Source organism: Glycine max, chromosome 18, assembly GCF_000004515.6.
Source record: "Glycine max cultivar Williams 82 chromosome 18, Glycine_max_v4.0, whole genome shotgun sequence".
NCBI lineage: Eukaryota > Viridiplantae > Streptophyta > Magnoliopsida > Fabales > Fabaceae > Glycine > Glycine max.
This window is the reverse complement of record NC_038254.2, coordinates 36,610,590-36,631,925: the sequence shown is the minus strand read 5'-3', so window position 1 is coordinate 36,631,925 and position 21,336 is coordinate 36,610,590.

The window sequence follows — 21,336 nt, the reverse complement described above, 5'->3', positions numbered from 1 at the left end:
GTAAAGCAACAACTTAAAAGGAAGTCTACTTCAAAATCTTATGGCTCTCACTCTTATCCAAAGAAAGACCAAGGTCAAGGCATCTTAGGGGTGACACCTTCTAAGCCCAAAGATGATAAGGGGAAGACAATAGAAAGGCAACCCCTTAAGGCTAGTATGCAAGAGAAGACTAGATTTATAAAGTGCTTTAAATGTCTTGGAAGAGAACACATTACTTCTCAATGCCCCACCAAGAAAACCTTGATTATGAGGGGCCAAGACATTTATAGTAGCCAAGATGAGGCTACTACTTTTCCTTCCTCTAGTGAAAGTGAAGAAGCAAAAGGGGAAGAATCTGGTGAAGAGATCTACCCACAAGAAGAAGGACAACCTTTAATGGTTAAGGAGGAGTGTAAGGAGGCAAATGTCTCCTCCAAGAGGTTAGCTAAGAAGGAAAGACATTTTGAAATAAAGAAAAATATTAAAGCTATTTCCCCTCTTAGACAATCTCTACATTTTCTCCTTTGTGAAAAGACACTTGTTAGCATTGCCACACCTCTTAGGCTTGAGTTTATTCCTCAAGTAAAGGAGTTGTTTGATGAGGGTTTGGTTCGCAAGAATTTAAATCCTTGTGCTTTGTTGGTGCCCAAAATAGGTATTATTAGGCATCAAATCCCTAAAATAGATGGTATGATGAATATTTTGAGTGGTGTAACCCTCTTTAGTAAAATCACTCGTGCACCCAACACCTTCATTAGGTAGGTTTGTTCTTATTTTTAGTTTCAATACAAACTTAGGTACTCATATGAGACACCTTAGGTTTGTCATACTTTTTGGTAGGAATAATCAACATGAAAATACCGAAAAATATATGTTTTATTGCATTACTTTTCTTAATTTTTTAATTAGTGATCAAGGGGTTCCCATGAACCCTAAGAGAATAAAGGTCATTCCTGAGTGGCCCACTCCACCAAGTGTAAGAAAAATTTGGGGCTTCCATGACTTAACAAACTTTTACAAAAGGTTTGTCCCATATTTTTCTATACTTGTAGCACCACTCATTGAGTTGGTGAGGAACCATGTTCCTTCATGGGAAGATGCACAGGAAATGGGTTTTCAGACCTTACCTTACTTCAACATACCAAACTCCATTAATACATATGTTTTTGTTCTTTTTACAGGTATTGAGGAAAAAAGCCCAGAGTTTCAAGAACCTCGGGATTTGAGGTCAAATCCTTTTCAAGGGGGAGGGAATGATGCAATCCTACCCCGCAAGGGCATTGGATAGAAGACTCCAAGAAGATTGGGCCAAAGATGCAAGAGAAGGCCCTAGGGTTCTCATGAGCCTTAGGGTAGATTTCAGGCCCATGGGCTAAGTATGAGCCTGCTTATCTTTATACATATTAGATTAAGGTTTCATTATTTTTGGGCCTTGTATTTAGGGCTCCATAATATAGGTAAGGTACCCTAGAAATGTAGGATTTTTCAGCCTTTATATTTTAGGGCACCTAGACTAGTTTTTTGTATTAGGGGTAGTTTTGTAATTTCACATGCACTAAGTGAATATTTGATGTGTGTGGTTGGAAATAAATTTAATTGAATTGGGAGAATCCCAATCCAATTAAATTTTAGAGGGGGAGATGAGCATTTGCTTGCTACACCCCATTGCCACATCATATAGTCACACTTTGTGCATGTCCTTCATGCTTTACATGCCTCATGACACCTAAGCACACTTAATGGAGAATCTTGGACTTGATCTTGGATTAGTGGGATGAACCATAGCTAAAATTCACTAATCATAATTAGTGAAATTTTGGCTCCAAATTTTGGCTCCACAAATTCAATTTCAAATTCAAGTGAAATTTGAATAGAAATTAAAATTTCCCTCCAATTTTGTGTGACACTTAGGCTATAAATAGAGGTCATGTCTGTGCATTTTTTCAACTTTGATCTTTTGAAAATTAAACTTCAGATTTCAGAGCTCTCTTAAAGCACAAAATTCCGTGCTCTTCTCTCTCTCTCCCTTCATTCATCTCCTTCTTCCTCCAAGCTCTTATCTATGGCCTCCTATGGTGCTGAGCTTCTTCTAGACTCATCTTCTCCTTGAAGTGGCATCTTTTCTCTCTCTTTCTTTTCCATTCTGCTGCCATCAGACCTCAAAAAGCAAAGGAATCCATTGATTAAGAAAATCCAAGGCCTACAAGCCCCAAGGAGCTTACATCAAGGAGTCATGACTACTATAAAAGGCATGTTTTTCTCTTTTTTCATTTCTTTCATTATTTTTCTTCTCTTTTCTTCTCTTATTTTCTCTCTTTCATCTTGATTGATTTCTTCCACTCTTTTTTCCCTTTTTATTTTCTCTCTTGTTTTTCTTTCCACAATTTAAGGGATATCAACTCATCTAATATCCTATACAAGAGGTCCTTAGGAGTAGAACCCTCACCATCAACACTAGATTAAGAATGAAGACTCATGTTGGTTCCTAAGTTGTGATTTTTTCTTGTTGGGGGTTTGAAAAAAAAAGGTAAAAGAAACTATGGTGTAGATGCAATTGCCTTTGGTGTTTTGATGATGATCATGATGATATGATGCAATTGATGCAAATGGGCTTTTCAAGATTAAATTCAAGACTTCAAGATTACAAGTCACAACATCAAGATGATCACTAGTATATTAGGAAGGGAATTCCTAATTGAATTAGCAAAAGGTTTGGCCAAGTAATTTAAATTAAAAAGTGTTTTTCAAAGGATTTACTCTCTGGTAATCGATTACCAGAGGATGTAATCGATTACCAGTGGCCAAATATGTTTTACAACAGCTACTAAAATTTGAATTTAAATTTTAGACTGTGTAATCGATTACACAATTTTGGTAATCGATTACCAGCAGTTAATAAACGTTTTAATTCAAATTTTAAAAGCTGTAATCGATTACACAATTCCAGTAATCGATTACCAGACAAGATTTTCAGAAAAATCTTTCTAAGAGTCACAAATTCTCAAAGGGCTTTTTCATGACCGCCAATGGTCTATATATATGTGACTTATAACACGAATTTGCTCAGAGTTTTTCAGAACAAAAGTGTTTATCCTCTCAAAGAGCAAAATCATTTTATCCTCTTAAGAATTCCTTGGCCAATTCAATTGCAATTCATTAAGGAATTATTTGAGTGCTCAACCTGTAAAATCTATCTCTTTCTAGAGAGATTCATTCTTCTTCTCCTTTTAATTCTCTAAGGGATTAAGAGACCGAGGGTCTCTTGTTGTAAAGAAATTCTAGACACAAAGGAAGGATTGTCCTTGTGTGTTTAGAACTTGTAAAAGGAATTTACAAGATAGTGGAACTCTCAAGCGGGTTGCTTGGGGACTGGACGTAGGCACTAGGGTGTTGCCGAACCAGTATAAATCTGAGTTTACACTTTCTCTTCCCTTAAACTCCTTTGTTTATTATTGCTTTATATTCATATTCAAAGTGTTTTTATTTGAATTAATATTTAAGGAGTTCATTGTTAAGGGAATTTATAACTTGAATAGAAAGTGAAATAGATTTTTAATTGGGGAAGTAGTTTGGAATATCTTAATTCAACCCCCCCTTCTTAAGATATCTGAGGCCACTTGTCTAACATATGGTTGAAACTAGCCAAAATAAACACTAAAAGAGGTTTGAAAGATAAGGTAAGAACTAATTTGTAAAAAGCAAGCTATCTAGGCAGTTTGACAGTGGAAGGTAATGGAAATTTAAAGCAAGTTAGACGGTTTCCTATGTGAAGGCTTGGATGACCCTTTGGAGGTTCCAACTAGTTCTTCACTTAGTCTACATGGTTTACACTAAGCTATTACACACAAATAGAGGTTTGGGTGGTCTCTTGGAGACTCCCAATACACCCCTGAAGAATGTCAAAATACAAGGAATTACAATAGAAAAAAATGAACACTCAATTGTTCTATTACAACAAATTTAACAAAGTAATTAGGGTCTTCAAATTTGTCTTCAATGCTTGTTTGTTTTCTCAAGTATTTCACTCAAAATTTGGTGAGGCTTTGGTTTCTTCAAATCCAATGGTGCTCCTAGGATGGTTAACCTCTAAGACTAAAAAATCTTCCTTCAAACAATGCACCAATTTCTTCTTCCAATCCTTATTGTAGGCAACACTTAAACACACACAAAAAAAAAAAAAAAGCAAGAAACCAAAAGATGAAATGAAAGCTAAACCAAAATGAAATTTAACATGACATTAATTCAATGAGATTCAAGGAAAATAAATCAAAAGAACAACACCATAAGCCAAGGAGGAACACAAAGGAAGTCCTAGAATGGCACTAGATTAGATTGACAAATTAAAAACAAGACTCAGAAAAATTCTAGTGATGTAAATTTGGCAATATATCTAAAAGATGAACAACTCCAAGAAGTCAAATAGGCTTGTAATACAACTCAAAATAATGAACAATTTTCAAGCACATCAAGCATACACATTTTTTTTGCTATTTTGGATGTGTATTTTGACGTTAATCTTTATCACCTTTTCTTGCTCATTTCTTTTTCATTTTTGTTCATTATTTTTCCATTGTTTTCATACAGATGCCTATTTTATCCAGTTAATATTTCAGCTCAAAACTTGAAGTATTCAAGCCAAAGTGGTGTTAAGAAGACAGTATGCTAGAAATGACAACAACTACAATTTCAACCTAGAAATCAAGAGTAGTGTTTATGTTGCTTAAGGCTTGGATAGTTACAATTTGTGTTTGCTTATGCTTAATTTTCTTGGATAAAACAATTCAAGAGAGCTTAAGACTTATTTTGATTCACAAATCTAGCCACAACTCAAATTCTTCATTGGCATCATATAGGAAACTTAGAACACAAAAAAAAAGGTTCAACAACAAGACTACTTCTAGGAATTGATTTAGAACATGTTATGAACTAAATAACATGCATGAATTAGACTCAAAATTAAAATGATAGGATAAGAATTGCAAGAATACATGAACAAATGTATCTAGAATTCAATCAACGAAATCAAAATTCAACACAAACTTAGAACATAATGTGACAATTATTATGACTAAACATGACTCTAAGACAACATGAATCAAATGATTTACACTTAGATTTTTGTGTTTTCTTTTCTAATCAATATTTTGTAAGAAAATTGATATCTAAAGGCTCAGCACAAGAAGATTATTACTGAAAAAAGATAGAACCTAAAATCAACACAAAAACATGATTCAAGAGTAGATCTATAAAATTTGAACCATAGAAAATGCATGAACAAGTGTAAATCTAAGATTTAGTCAGTTTATTTTTTTGAATCTACTCTAAACAATACCAAATCACAAGATAATGGAGGAGATACATGGAGAAGATGATGAAGAACAAGGAATCAAAGTGAATTAACTGAACAAAAGATAGAGGAAGCAAAAGAACATCACCTAGATGAAGATGCTCTGATACCACATGATGTAGCTCCATGTAAAGCTTGTATGATGCAAGCTCCATTGGAGCTTGTAGGCCTAGGATCTTCTTCATCAATGGATTCCTTTGCTTCTTGGAAGATAAATGGCAGCGGAATGGAGAAGAAAGAGAGAGAGGAGACATCACTTCAAGGAGAAGATGAGTCTAGAAGAAGCTCACCACCATAGGAGGCCATGGATAAGAGCTTGGAGGAAGAAGGAGATGAATGAAGGGAGAAGGAGAGAAGAGCACGAAATTTTGTAATCAAAAAGATGAAATCTGAAGTTAATATTCAAATGATCAAAGTTAAAAAAAATGCACACACATGACCTCTATTTATAGCCTAAGTGTCACACAAAATTGGAGGGAAATTCAAATTTCACTTGAATTTGAAATTGAATTTGTGGAGCCAAACTTTGGAGCCAAAATTTCACTAATTATGATTAGTGAATTTTAGTTATGGTTCAGCCCACTAATCCAAGATCAATTCCAAGATTCTCCACTAAGTGTGCTTAGGTGTCATGAGGCATGAAAAGCATGAAGGACATGCACAAAGTGTGACTATATGATGTGGCAATGGGGTGTAGTAAGCAAATGCTCACCTCCCCCTCTAAAATTTAATTGGATTGGGCTTCTACCAATTCAATTAAATTTATTTCCCACCCACACACATCAAATATCCACTTAGTTCATGTGAAATTACAAAACTACCCCTAATACAAAAACTAGTCTAGGTGCCCAAAAATACAAGGGCTGAAAAATCCTATATTTCTAGGGTACCCTACCTACAATATGGAGCCCTAAATACAAGGACCAAATATAATGACATCCTAGTCTAATATGTACAAAGATAATTGGACCCAACCTTGGCCCATGGGCTCAGAAATCTACCCTAAGGTTCATGAGAACCCTAGGGCCTTCTTCAGCAGCTCTAGCCCAATCTTCTTGGAGCCTCTTGCTCATGGTTCTAGTGATTGGTCCCTTCCTAGGGAGGATTGCATCATCCTCTTCCCCTTGAAGAGGATTTGACCTCAAATCTGTTAGTTCCTCCTCCTCAATATCAGCTCCACCTGCAAAAGGAGTTAAATCAGAAATGTTAAAAGTGGTGCTGACTCCATACTCTTCTGGGAGGTCCAACCTATAGGCATTGTTATTGATCCTCTCCAAAACCTGAAAAGGTCCATCCCCTCTAGGGCTAAGCTTGGATTTCCTTTTAGTAGGGAATCTATCCTTCCTAAGATGGAGCCAAACCCAGTCACCCTCATTAAGAACTAGCTCTTTTCTTCCTCTATTTCCTTTAGTTGAATACACCTTTGTTTGGTTCTCTATTTGGTTCTTAACCCTTTCATGCAACTTCTTTACAAATTCTGACCTAGATTCCCCTTCTTTATGTATAAAAGAAGTGTCCAGTGGGAGGGGAATGAGGTCTAACGGTGTTAGGGGATTGAACCCATAGACAACCTCAAAAGGGGACTGCTTGGTGGTTCTATGAACCCCCCTGTTGTAGGCAAATTCTACATGAGGAAGATACTCATCCCAAGACTTATGGTTGCCTTTCATAAGAGCCCTTAAAAGGGTGGATAAAGACCTATTCACTACCTCTGTTTGCCCATCAATTTGTGGATGACAAGTGGAAGAGAAAAGAAGTTTAGTTCCTAGCTTAGCCCATAAGGTTTTCCAGAAGTGGCTAAGGAACTTAGCATCTCTATCTGACACAATGGTCCTAGGCAAACCATGGAGTCTCACAACTTCCTTGAAAAAGAGTTTTGAGATGTGGGAAGCATCATCCACCTTCTAGCATGGTATAAAGTGTGCCATCTTGCTAAACCTATCCACCACCACAAAGATAGAGTCTACACCTCTTTGGGTTCTAGGAAGCCCAAGGACAAAGTCCATACTAATGTCTACCCAAGGTGCAGATGGGATGGGTAAGGGTGTGTATAGCCCATGAGGCATCACCCTAGACTTGGCTTGTAAACAAGCCACACACCTAGTGCAATGCTTATGGACATCTTTCTTCATATGAGGCCAATAAAACTTTTCTTTGAGTAAGACATGGGTCTTGTCTATCCCAAAGTGGCCCATGAGCCCACCCTCATGGCTCTCTTTCACAAGTAATTTCCTAATGGATCCTTGGGGTATGCAAAGCTTTCCCTCTTTGAACAAATACCCCTCAGCCAAATAGAATCCATCTTGGGCCTTTTTCCCACAACTCTCATAAATGGGAGAGAAATGTTCATCTAAAGCATACAAGTCCCTAATATTATCAAATCCTAAAATTTGAGCTCCTAGGGAGCAAAACAATGTGTGTCTCCTAGAGAGGGCATCAGCTACCACATTTGTTTTTCCCTTTTTGTATTTGATAACATATGGAAATTGCTCTAGGTACTCTACCCATTTTGCATGCCTCTTGTTTAACTTGCTTTGCCCTCTAATGTACTTAAGTGATTGATGATCACTATGAATGACAAATTCCTTGGAAACAAGGTAATGTTCCCATGTTTGGAGGGCTCTTATTAAGGCATAAAGCTCTTTATCATAGGTGGGGTAGTTGAGGGTGGCACTATGAAGTTTTTCACTAAAATAAGCAATATGGTGCCCACCTTGTAACAATACAGCTCCAACTCCCACTCCAGAGGCATCACATTCTAGCTCAAAAGTTTTAGAAAAGTCAGGAAGAGCTAGAACAGGTGCCTTAGTCAGCTTTTCTTTGAGCAAAGCAAAGGCTTGCTCTTGTTTTTCACCCCAGGTAAATGCCACATTCTTCTTCACCAGCTCATTGAGAGGTGATGCAATTGTAGAGAAATTAGGAACAAACCTTCTATAGAAAAGGTACACTTCTCTATATTTGCATAGAGGATGTTTTTCCTAAGGACTGAAAGAACTTGTCTGAGATGTCCTAAGTGATCATCTAGGCTCCTACTATACACTAAAATATCATCAAAATAAACAACTACAAATCTACCTATGAAATCCCTTAAGACATGATGCATAAGCCTCATAAAGGTGCTTGGTGCATTAGTGAGCCCAAAAGGCATCACTAGCCATTCATACAAACCAAACTTGGTCTTGAAAGCAGTTTTCCACTCATCACTCTTTTTCATCCTGATTTGGTGATAACCACTTTTAAGATCAATTTTTGAAAAGATATTGGCACCATGCAACTCATCAAGCAAATCATCAAGTCTAGGAATGGGGTGCCTATACTTTACAGTGATGTTGTTGATGGCCCTGCAATCTGTACACATTCTCCACGTACCATCCTTTTTGGGCACCAACAACACTGGCACAGCACATAGGCTTAGGCTCTCTTGGACCCAGCCCTTCTCCAACAATTCTTTAACCTGAGACTCTATCTCCTTAGTCTCCTGAGGGTTAGTCCTATAGGCTGGCCTATTAGGAAGGCTTGCTCCTGGGACTAAATCTATTTGGTGTTCTATTCCCCTTAAAGGAGGTAGCCCAGGGGGTATCTCTTTGGGAAATATATCACCAAATTCATGTAAGAGTTCTTGGACCTTTGGGGTTAAGGTCTCAAATGTAGGAATTGTGGCAGTGCTAAGGGATGTTTCCCTTGATAGGAAAAGGTAGAAAGATTGTTTAAGAAGGAGTGCTCTTTTAATATCACCTTTTGTTGCAAAATGATTTTCCTTCTTAACAATCTTCTTGGAGGAATCCTTTCCCTCTTTTTCCTTCCCCCTGGCCTTTGAAGACAAGGCCTTACTATCCTTCTTTTTCTTTTGTTTTTCTAATTTTTCTTCCTCATCCCTCTTATCTTTCATAGTTAGTTGATCTTTGGCCACCTGTGAAGGTGTTTGAGGATGCAACACAAATTTAGTGCCAAGATGGGTGAGGGTAATCTCATTAGTTAGGCCATTATAAATGATCTTCCTATCAAATTGTCACGGCCTTCCTAAAAGAATATGTCCTGCCTCCATGGGAACTATATCACAATTAACTTCATCCTTATATGTCCCAATGGAGAAAGGTACCTTCACTTGTTGGTTAACTATCATTTCCCCTTGCTCATTGAGCCATTGAAGTTTATAAGGTTTTGGGTGGGGAATGATAGTGAGGTTCAACTTGGAAACTAATCTTGTGCTACAACAATTGCAACAAGATCCACTATCCACAATGAGAGAACAAGTTTTATCTAAAATTTTTCATCTTGTATGAAAGATGTTCTCTCTTTGGGATTGAGATAGATCACAAGATTGACCTCCAAGGAGCCTTCTAACCATTAAGAGGTCACCTTCTTCATGGGGGTAGACTTCCTCACTAGACTCTTCACCCCTTACTTCATCTTCACTTCCACTAGAGGAAGGGCAAGAAGTAGTCTCCTCTTGACTACTATAAATGTCTTGACCCCTCATGATCATGGTTTTCTTTGTGGGGCATTGAGAGGTGTCGCAACCTACCCTTCGGCGGGAGGGCGACGCGAGACTCGCGGGATGCGTGTTCCACTAAAGGAATACACGCGGAGTCGCCACCAACGTTTATTTGAGGAAAAAACGTCGGAAAAACCGGAAAAGACGCGATCTACGAACTTTTAAGTGAAAGGCTCGGGAGTTGTATTTACGCGCGGGGAAGGTATTAGCACCCCATACGTCCGTCACAAGGGACAGCAGCCTTTAATCGAATGTGCAAACATGACTTTGTTTTTTACGTTCCCTTTTATGTCCTTATATCCTTTATACCCTTTTTATATTTTTTCTTTTTTGTGGTCGACAAGGGTGTTTCCCTTTGCTCCTACGTATTCCTCAATTTGTGATGAGGAAATCAGACCTACGTAGTTCTTTCTTATCAAGTGATTCTTTTTTACTTAAGAGGTGATCATTTTTGGACCTTGAAAATGATCCATTTTACTTAAGAAATTGAAATGACAAACTTCAAAAACCTATTTTTGTGGACGAGCTTGACTAGGCGAGTTGATTTTAGCCTTAGTTTCACTTTAGTTATTAGTCAATTCGATTAAGAATGAGAAATCTCAAAGAGAAAACGTCCGATTGATTTTCCGCTTTATTTTACTAAAAGGTATATTTTTTATTATTATATTATTTTTTACCTCTTTTTTTTATTTCCAACGTGGTTACGGCACGACCGAACGGTCGGAATTTATTTTAACCGAAGTTAACGGATAATACAATTCAAACGATCGGTGGAAATTTATTTTATTTTTAAGTTAAGCGAGAAATGACTTAAGTAAAATGGCTTAAGCACGTCAAAAGGGGGTATAAAAAGTAAATGAAATGAGAATAAAAATACATGAAACACGATGTGGACCACCATGGGTACATAGAATGAATCGAAAAGCTTGGTTCGAGGTACTTACCCATTGAAGATCGAAGAACGATGAAGAACGAATGAAGAACGTCGAAGAACGGTTGAAACCTTTGCGAAATTCTTCACGGAAAACGTTACGGAAACGTTTCAGAAGCGCCTCGGCTTAGATTTTCTTCACGGAAACAATTTTTCAAAGCAAATTCGAAAGAGAGAGAAGTGCCTAAGGGGCTGAACCCTTTTCTTCTTCACTTCCTCCCCTATTTATAGCAAAATAGGGGAGATGGTTGCCGCCCAAGCGAGCTCAGCTCGCCCAGGCGAGCCAGGTTGCTTCCTCCAGAAGCAACAGCCTTCTGGAGGAATCTTCTGGAGGGCCCAAGTGGGCCTGGTTGCTATTTGCACCCCCATTTTTACTAAGTACACCCCCCTCTGCTTTTTTTGGTGATTCTTTTTTCGTAAAGTTATGGAAACTTACGAATTTCGTAACGATACTTGTTTTCTTTCCGTAATGTTACGGAACCTTGTGGATTACATAATCATCCCCTTTTTGACTTACGGAATGTTACGGAACCTCACTAACTGCGCAACGACGCTTCCATTTGATTTCCGGTGTGTCACGGAACCTTACAGATTGTGCATCAATATTTTCTTTTGCTTTTCGGCATGTCCTGGAATTTCACGAATTGCCTAATGATGGGTGCCAAGCACCTCACAAGGACCAAAGAAAATTCGCATGTCATCAAGCAAAGGTCCCCGGACGAAATTAGGGTATGACAGTTGCCCCTCTTTACTTGTCTTTTATTGGAAATAAAAGGAAAGTAAAGATAAGACACTAATTTCGTTTCTCTCGGTTGACGAGAGTCGCGGGTGACCATAAAATTTCCGCATGCAAATGACTTGTTGTTCCCGAGGGAACAAAAGGTGCAGAAGACGATGTCAGTCTCTGCATGCTATCAAGCGTTCTGTCTTACAGATAGCAAAAGAATGTTTATACGGATAACCACTCGGGTATTTCCGCCCGTCAGCGTGACTCAAAAGTCAGTATGACAGATCTTGTGAGTGCGGAAGATGATGTAAATCTCCGCGTGTCAACGGGCTTGTCGGTCGCGATTGACGAAGGGTGCAGAATGACCAAATTTTGTCTCTGCGCGCCATCAGACACGACTGTGTCTGAATGGCAAAGGGGTGCGGAATGACCAAATTTTGTCTCCGCATGTCATCGGGCCCACCACCTCTGGATGACAAAGGGTGCAGAATGACCAAATTTTGTCTCTGCGCGCCATCGGACACGGCTGTGTCTGAATGGCAAAGGGGTGCGGAATGACCAAATTTTGTCTTCGCATGTCATCGGGTCCGCCGCCTCTGGATGACAAAGGGTGCAGAATGACCAATTTTTGTCTCTGCGCGCCATCGGACACGGCTGTGTCTGAATGGCAAAGGGGTGCAGAATGACCAAATTTTGTCTCCGCATGTCATCGGGCCCGCCGCCTCTGGATGACAAAGGGTGCAGAATGACCAAATTTTGTCTCCGCATGTCATCGGGCCCGCCGCCTCTGAATGACAAAGGGTGCAGAATGACCAATTTTTGTCTCTGCGCGCCATCAGACACGGCTGTGTCTGAATGGAAAAGGGGTGCGGAATGACCAAATTTTGTCTCCGCATGTCATCGGGCCCGCCGCCTCTAGATGACAAAGGGTGCAGAATGACCAATTTTTGTCTCTGCGCGCCATCGGACACGGCTGTGTCTGAATGGCAAAGGGGTGCGGAATGACCAAATTTTGTCTCCGCATGTCATCGGGCCCGCCGCCTCTGGATGACAAAGGGTGCAGAATGACCAAATTTTGTCTCTGCGCGCCATCGGACACGACTGTGTCTGAATGGCAAAGGGGTGCGGAATGACCAAATTTTGTCTCCGCATGTCATCGGGCCCGCCGCCTCTGGATGACAAAGGGTGCATGTCACATGACCTCAGGGTCAGTATGACAAAGATTATGGGGCGGCCGACAAAAGCAAGGCTCTTGCTCCTACGTATCCTCCAATGAGGAACTCAGACCTACGTAGTTCTAGATAACTTGTGAGACTTGAAAAAGTCTCCACCGGAAGATGCTGACATCTCCGGAAAGGGCGCAGATGACCACACTGGCCTTTGCTCATCAATCACACTTGGGGTCACTGAATGACGAGGTGCGGATAATCGTAAGGTGTCTCCGCGGGCTACCAGCTCTTGGGTCATGGTAACAAAAAGCGGTGTGGTCGACAAAAGCAAGGCTTTTGCTCCTACGTATCCTCCAATGAGGAACTCAGACCTACGTAGTTCTGGATAACTTGTGAGACTTGAAAAAGTCTCGGTGTTTTCTTCACTAAAAATGCAAACATGCTTTAGTAAAGAGACAAATATTCCAACTGATTAGAGCAGCATATGCTTTTTTGAGTGACAAACAATGCGTCTACCAGGGGAGGAGAGTCTGCTGATGGAATCCCCCATAACCATAAATGAGATTTTGGATGTTAGCATTTCGTTTCTAAATGACCATTTAGAGGAAACACTGGGTTCGACAAAAATAGAAGAAAATCACTCAAAGTGTATCAATCTCGCACAGGTAAGTGTTTCATCCTAATTCCGAACCATAGATATGTCATGATTTAATTTTGCAAATTATTTCCTATCAAATCAAAAATTACATGTGTGATCATGGATCAATAGGACTTCCCTTGGAAACGGGTTCTTTTGGTGGGTTTTTCGGCTTTTGTGTGTTTTTGGCTTTTGATTTTTGGTTGGCTTTTTCCTTTTCTGTTTTTGTTTAGTGCGGGGCGAAAAAGTCGCTAGTGCACAGGATTTTGGTTGGTAATCAAAGGGAGAAGACCACTTTTAGGTCATGGTTTCCTTTTCTTTCTTTTGTTCATTTGGTGACAATTCTGTATTGTTCAGATATTGTCCGGTCCAAAGACCTTTCTGCATATTTCTTCTGTTTTCTTTAATCGGGGACTTTCTTCCCTTTCTTCTTCTTTTTTTTCTTTCTCCCATTCTTTGATTGGGAATTTTCTTTCTTTTCTTTTTGCTTTTCTCCCACTCTTTGATTGGGAATTTTCTTTCTTTTCTTTTTGCTTTCTCCCACTCTTTGATTGGAAATTTTCCTTCTTTCCCTTTTCTTGCTTCCGAGGGTAAGGATTATGGTGAGTCAGGATTTCGGCTCAAGACTTGTAGAATGGCTAGACATGATACATGTCAGGGTTTGGTTTGGTTCAAGGATAAAAGGTAATGCCCCACATTATTTCCATGACACAAATGCAAAAATGATAATTTGGAAATTTTATGCAAAACTGGTCATGCATGCACCTATGTGGACACTCAAGTGTCAAATTTTTATGGTCATGTGATGCTAGGGCTCAGGATTCATTTCCTCTATTTTAAATCAACCCAATGTTTCCAAAATATGTTCTTTTATCAATTTGTGCATTCATCCGAGTCCATTTTGGGTGTCCGGGGAAATTTCACAGCATTCACCCTTTAGGTGTAGACACATTTTCCAAAAATTGGTTATGATCAATGAATTTTTTTCAAAGAAAAGTTGGAAATCATCTCTTTTCAAAAGCATGTCGATTTTTCAGCTAGTCAACTTATTTTTTCTTTTTCCCATCTTTTTTTTTTCATTTGTTCATTTCTTTTTCTCGTTTGTTTTTTTGTTTTGTTTTTTTTTCTTTTTTTTTCATGAGGTATTTTGCTACCTAAACATGTGTATATTTTTTGTGAGGTATTTTTGCTATATACATGCATATCCAAGGTATCTTGCTACCTAAACATACATATATATGTTTTGTAAGGTATTTTTGCTGTATACATGCACATCCAAGGTATCTTTCTACCTAAACATACATATATATATTTTGTGAAGTATTTTTTGTTTACATACATGCATATCTAAGGTGTCTTTCTACCTAAACATACATATATATATTTTGTGAAGTATTTTTTGTTTACATACATGCATATCTAAGGTATCTTTCTACCTAAACATACATATATATATTTTGTGAGGTATGACTACCTTCCGAGCTTGCGCTTGTTTTATTTAAATTCCCAGGATCATGAGCAACTAGGTGCGTCCTACTATAAAAAGTGATCAAATAACAAGCATAGATTCAAAAGGTACTAGGTTGCCTCCTAGTAGCGCTTCTTTAACGTCTTGAGCTGGACGCCTTATGACTTGTCGGTCACTGACCTAGTACTTTGCTTACCTTTGGCTTTGGACTTGGTCGCCTATTGGTCAGCCATGTGGTGTAGGCAATACTCAAACCTTTTTGTGGATGAGCAGAGGTGAACTCTAGAGGTGATGGCGGTGCGTCTGTTGCCCGTTGCCGGCCATCCCAGGCTACTATGGTGTTTCGCCCTGCGCTGGCCTGGAGACGCAGTACTTCTTGATGAAAGCTCGATTAGTAGGGGGCCTGATGCCCTTGCTGGAGGTGACAGGTACTCCGTAGAACTGACAGAGACCCGTAATTAAAGCTTGACAACTCCAAGACCCTGTTGGACTTTTTTGGGTCCACTGGGTGTCTTGCAGGCGCGATCCCTGCAAACAATAGATGAAATCAGAAATCAGTTGAGCGATGTGCTTACTTACCTATGATGACGTGACCTTGCCGGGGGGGTACGGGCACCCTGTAGGACTGATAGAGGCCCGTAACCATAGCTGGAAACCCCAGGGCCCTGTTGGACTTTTCCGGGTCCACTAGGTGTCTTGTGGGCGCGATCCCTGCAAATAGTAGATGGCATTAGAAATTAGTTGGAAATAATGCATACCTACCTATGTCGAGACAGCACAGACCAACTGATACTTCCGTAGGGGGAGATCGGCATTACGGTCGCTGGGCAGAATGTTGCTAAGTAACAACATCATTTATATCTGTGTAAGAGTGGTCATGTTGGTGCGCATGATCCACACTCGTCTCTTTGCAGCGGCACGGGTGAAATCTTGCCCCGGTATGCATAGTAGCTGCGTGATAGCCTCCCTCTCAGGTTGTGCTCGCACAGTTGGCTGCCCTCCAATATTAGGGGGTGGCCCAGAAACTGATAAAAGGAAACTACTGGCCCCTTAACCGGGAGCGCGAGTCTCGGTTAAGCATTTAAGGATAGAGGACCTTAAATTCTCTTAAGGTGTGGATATGGAGCCCATTGAAAGTGAGGACACGTAGCCCTCTAAAGGCGAGGGCGTGTAGCCTTCTGAAGTTCAGGACGTGTCGCCTTTTGAAGGCGAGGGAGTGTAGTCCTATGATGGCGAGGACATGCAATCCTCTAAAGGTGAGGGCCTGTCCCCCTTTGAAAATGGGGGACATGTAGTCCTCTGATGGCGAGGACGTGTAGTCCTCTGAAGGCGAGGACGTGTAGTCCTCTGAAGGTGAGAGCGTGTAGCCCTACGAAGGTGAGGACATGCAGTCCTCTGATGGCGAGGGCGTGTAGCCCTCTGAAGGTGAGGACGTGTAGTCCTCTGAAGGTGAGGGTAACTAGTACCCAAGGCGAGGGCGGGTAGCCCTCTCAAGGCGAGGACGTGTAGTCCTCTGGAGGTGAGGGCGTGCAGCCCTCTGATGGTGAGGACATGTAGTCCTCTCAAGGCAAGGACGTGTAGTCCTCTCAAGGTGAGGGCGTGCAGCCCTCTGTTGGCGAGGACGTGTAGTCCTCTAAAGGTGAGGGCGTGTAGCCCTACGAAGGTGAGGACATGCAGTCCTCTGATGGCGAGGGCGTGTAGCCCTCTCAAAGTGAGGACATGTAGTCCTCTGAAGGTGAGGGTAACTAGTACCCAAGGGTCCATCCTTATGAGAAAGCAAGAGATCGACTCATCGAGAGAGCCGGTCATCCCAAATTCAAAAGATTTGGACATTTAGATGTAGGGAATCTATGTAGTTAACATGATTTTGAGGGATGCAAATGCATGCAACCTTTGTCGTGAAATTTGGTAAATGCGGACTTCATATGAACCAATGCAATGTAATGGAAAGTTGTACAATGTTCATGACATTCTTTCCCTATTTTGTGATTTTGATTTTGATTTAATTTTTTGGAAAACACAGATTGACTGTCCTTTTGAAAGATGTGATAATTCATGCAACCTCATCCTATCTTTTTGTAAATCTCTCCGAGAACTCCCTCTGAGTGTTGTTCTGTTTGATTTAGTCATTTGACCATTTTGGAGTGACGGCAATGGAGTCGTTTGATGTTTAATCAATCCATTGAAATCCTAGGGTTTATCCCCCTTTTTTTTGTTGAAAACATCGATGGGTGAGAACTTTTGATCGGCCCCTATGTTCACTTGAGGCTCATGCACGGTGCCCCTCATTGCCCCAGTGTAAGGCTTTGAGGTACCAATCGTTGTCTTTCATCATGACCTTGTAGGAGGGAACCTATTGGGGGAGAACTTCTAATCTGCCCCTAGGTTCACTTGAGGCTCATGCACGATGCCCCTCATTGCCCCAGTGTAAGGCTATGAGGTAACCATCGTTGTCTTGTTTTCACAACCTTGTAGCAAGGGAGAATGAAAGAAGCAATTGATTTTTGCAAAAAGAATTTTCCAAGGACGAGAAATAGTTGAAGGATTTTTTTTCAGTTGATGGATTAAGTCAAATGACTCCTATGTAGAAGCAAGATGTTTTGATGTTTTGATGATGCCAAAGGATCAAGTGCTTCCAAGTTTTATTCAAGACAAGAATCCAAGAAAATCAAGATATATGATCAAGTTGATCTCTAGAATCTTTAGGAAGAAGTTTCCAAATTGAAAAACGAGAGGTTTGACCAAAGAATTCTATCATTTCAAATTGAGATTTGCTCTCTGGTAATCAATTACCAGCAGCTGAAAATGTTTATAACAGTCACTAGAAATTTGAACTCAAAATTTATAATGTGTAATCGATTACACATGAATGGTAATTGATTACCAGCAGTTTTTTTTTTTTTTGAAAATTTTAAAATTTGTAATCGTTTGCACAAGTCTTGTAATCGATTACCAGAGGGGATTTTCAGAAAATAATTTCCAAGAGTCACATCTATTCAAATTTTTTATGAATGGCCATTAAAAAGAGTTTTCATTGCCCAAAAGTTTTATCCTCTCAAAAGATTAAGAGAGTTTTTCTGAACTGAAATGTCTTATCCTCTCAAAAAGATTCCTTGGTCAACCACTTGCATATTCAATAAGGAATTTTGATTGATCTTCATTGTACAATCTATCTCTTTTAAGAGAGATTTCTTCTTCTTATTTCTGAAAAGGGATTAAGAGACCGTGGGTCTCTTGTTGTAGAGGATTCCTGAACACAAGGGAAGGGTTGTCCTTGTGTGGTTCAGACTTTGTAAAAGGAGTTTTACAAAGAGAGTGGAAAATCTCAAGTGGGTTGCTTGAGGACTGGACGTAGGCGCGGGAAGTGGCCGAACCAGTATAAATCAAGTTTGCATTCCTCTCTTCCTTTAAACTTCTTTTATTTATTGCTATTTATCTTTTGCTTTAAAGAAGTTTATTTTGAATTGTCTTTTGAGTAATTCATGTTAAGGGTGCATTGTTAATCCAAAAAGAAAGAGTGATAGTTCAATTGGGGAATAGTCTTTGCATCTTAATTCAACCCCCCCTTTCTTAAGATAACTGAGGCCATTTGTCCAACATCCTATTCTTGACAACTCGCTTCTCTAAGAAGACAAACTTTCCGGCATGATAAAATGAGGTCACATGAACGTCTATATTTTTACTTGAAAAAACAGTCAATCAAATGCCCTCTTCTTCTTCTTCTTCTTTTTTTCACTTTACTCGTCGTTTTACGACACCCCCACCAACGTGCAAGATGAGTAATCTCTAATTGAACGGTCTTGGAAGTCAACACTCAGGAGCGCAGGTTGCTTGAGCAAACAGACCAATGGCTTACACTCACATTCCGGTGGAAGTTGAATAAGCAAAGATGTGTTCGTGAGAGGATGAGAGAGACAAGGATGTCCATTTTATCCATATCATTTAGCATTGTAACTGTGGTTTATAATAATGGCATAAACTTGAAAATCCCGATGAGTCATAACAACAGCTTCCAGAATTGCCCCATGTATGGTGTTGCTTGTCAATGTTAGGATTCAACAAGTGATTCTCCTCAAATTTCAGCCAGCCCGTATCAATTAGACTTCGCACCTTATGCTTCAGGGTCATACAGTGCTCAATGAAATGCCCCAGGGCTCCTCCATGATATGCACAATTTGCGTTCGAGTCGTATCCTCAGAAAATGGAGGTTTGAGGGAACCTAGCAGTGGTTATGGCTATCATTGCATTATCAAGTAGATATGGGAGCAAGTTAGCATAGGACACTGGAATTGGGGTGAATTCTACAGGCTTTCTCGCTGCAAAATTCATTTTTGGTTGGTGTTTTTGGTTTTGCTAAAGGTGGTGTTCGTCATTGGAAGTGCGGTAGATAGACTTTGTGGTTGATTTAGGGATGGCCTTTATGGATAACTGGTTAGTGGGTAAGGAGGAGGTTTGTTATTGGCTGAGTAATGACATTGTTGGGTTGGTGGGAAACTTGGCCGTATAGGAATGGCAGTCACAGCATGGGTTTCTCCCTCTTTCTCACCCTCTTCATTTGCCCCAGTTTTCTCATTCGTCCTAGTAGGATGATCAAATTTGCCTCTTTTCGGATCCACATCGATCCTTTCACTGGTGAAGACCAAATCCGCAAAGCTTTGAGGGTGCGTAGCCCACCATCTTTTCATAGTATAGTATCGATAATGTGTCTACCATCACGATTATCGTCTCCCTTTCCATCATTGGGGGTACCACCTGGGCCGCCAGATCCCTCCACCTTTTGGGCGTGTTCTTTGAAAGATCTGTCCCCCTTTTTGCACATGTTCTGTAGTTGCATCCTATCCGGAACCATATCAAAATTGTACTGATACTGCCTAACAAAGGCAACCATTAGGTCCTTCCAAGAATGGACTCGGGAAGGTTCCAAGTTAGTGTACCAGGTAACAGCTACCCCAGTAAGACTTTCTTGGAAGGAATGTATCAGCAATTCCTCATCTTTTGCGTATTCCCCCATCTTCTGACAATACATCTTTAGATGGTTCTTGGGAGAAGTAGTCCCCTTGTACTTGTCAAAGTCCAGCACTTTGAACTTGGGAGGGGTGATGATATTGGGTTCTAGGAACAACTCTTTTAGGTTAGCAAAGGCATAATCTTCACCTCCTTCAATGGCCCTGAGCCTTTCCTCTAGATGATCCAACTTTCCCATTCCTGCCATAGTCATGAGGGTTTTAACCGCTGTGGAACGTGAGGGTTGTGGTTGTGGATGATACTGAGGGCCCTCCAAAGTTTTTTGCAGGGGTATACCACCAACTGCTTGCCCTTCAGCGGCATATCCGAGGCAAGGCTCGAAGTTGGCTAGATCGTGGTGGGGAATTTCATGTGTCTCCTCCATGGGTCGAGAGACATGTGCATGATCAAATTGAGGTTGTTGGCTCTTAATGAGTATGGGAGTGGAGTTATTGACATCCTCATTGGGAATGTACGCCACATTGGGTGGTGTATAGTTTGGGAGGCAAGCCATATGGCGGGAAGGCGTGCTTGTTTTGAATTTGCACATCATGGGGTCATCCGTACTTCCCAAATCTTTGCCTACCATATTTGAGGTTGGATGATTCATTTGCTTGAGGCCAGATGGGAGCATCGGGTTCACCTTAGCGACAGCGCTAGTAGCGGCAACTATAACCGCATTGGCTTCCATTATCTTCTTCATGCTCATTATGGCCTCCATCATTGTGGCCATTTGCTCTTTCATGGCCTCCATGTCGGCCTTCATCTTCTCTTGCACCTCCTCTGCTTCACCCATTACTCTAACTCTAGCACGAGTTCGGTAAGGGCGCCGTAAAGCATGTCCTTTTCTTTTTGATAACAATGATTAAGTTCATTTTATTTTATTTTATTTTATTTTTCAAGGAAAGAATGCAATAAGCAATGCAACCAATGAAAAGCATGGATGTATGCGAATGACGTACTGTTGAAGTATTGCGAATTTTTACGCAGGATATGGGGTTGAATCAATTTAGATTTTCAACATGGTCCATGACATCTTTGTCAAGGTGAAACCGGAAGTAATAAGGACATCAACAATCCTAAATATGTTTGGCAGTAGACGAAGCAGTGATGTGACTCGATTCATCTTTTGCCCCAATTTTGCAAGACGGTTACTTCCATATTTCAACTTGACTTGATGAACCTTTTTGTAAAAGCATGAGCTTGGTTCAACCCTATAATCCAAGGAATGGCAATTCTGATCGCCAATACTTCAACAACATCTCATAGGGATGAATGACTCGGGCATACTTTAAGCTATGCATGGAAAATGTAATTATGAAATTGAGATGCCCGAAGAAACATCCTTTCTTAGTTAACCATGCATTAGGTACCATGTTCAATTATTTTGTTTTATTGTTGTGTGTATTTTTTTTTTTTTTTTAGAAATAGGTTTATGATCCCAACATGGTTGGCTCATGGTACCTAACACATGCAACTAAGAATGCATCATGAATTTTCATGCTTCCCTTTTTTTGTTTTTGTAGAGGAAAACACAAGGATGAGCAAACATGAAAACAAATGGTATGCAATTTTGTAG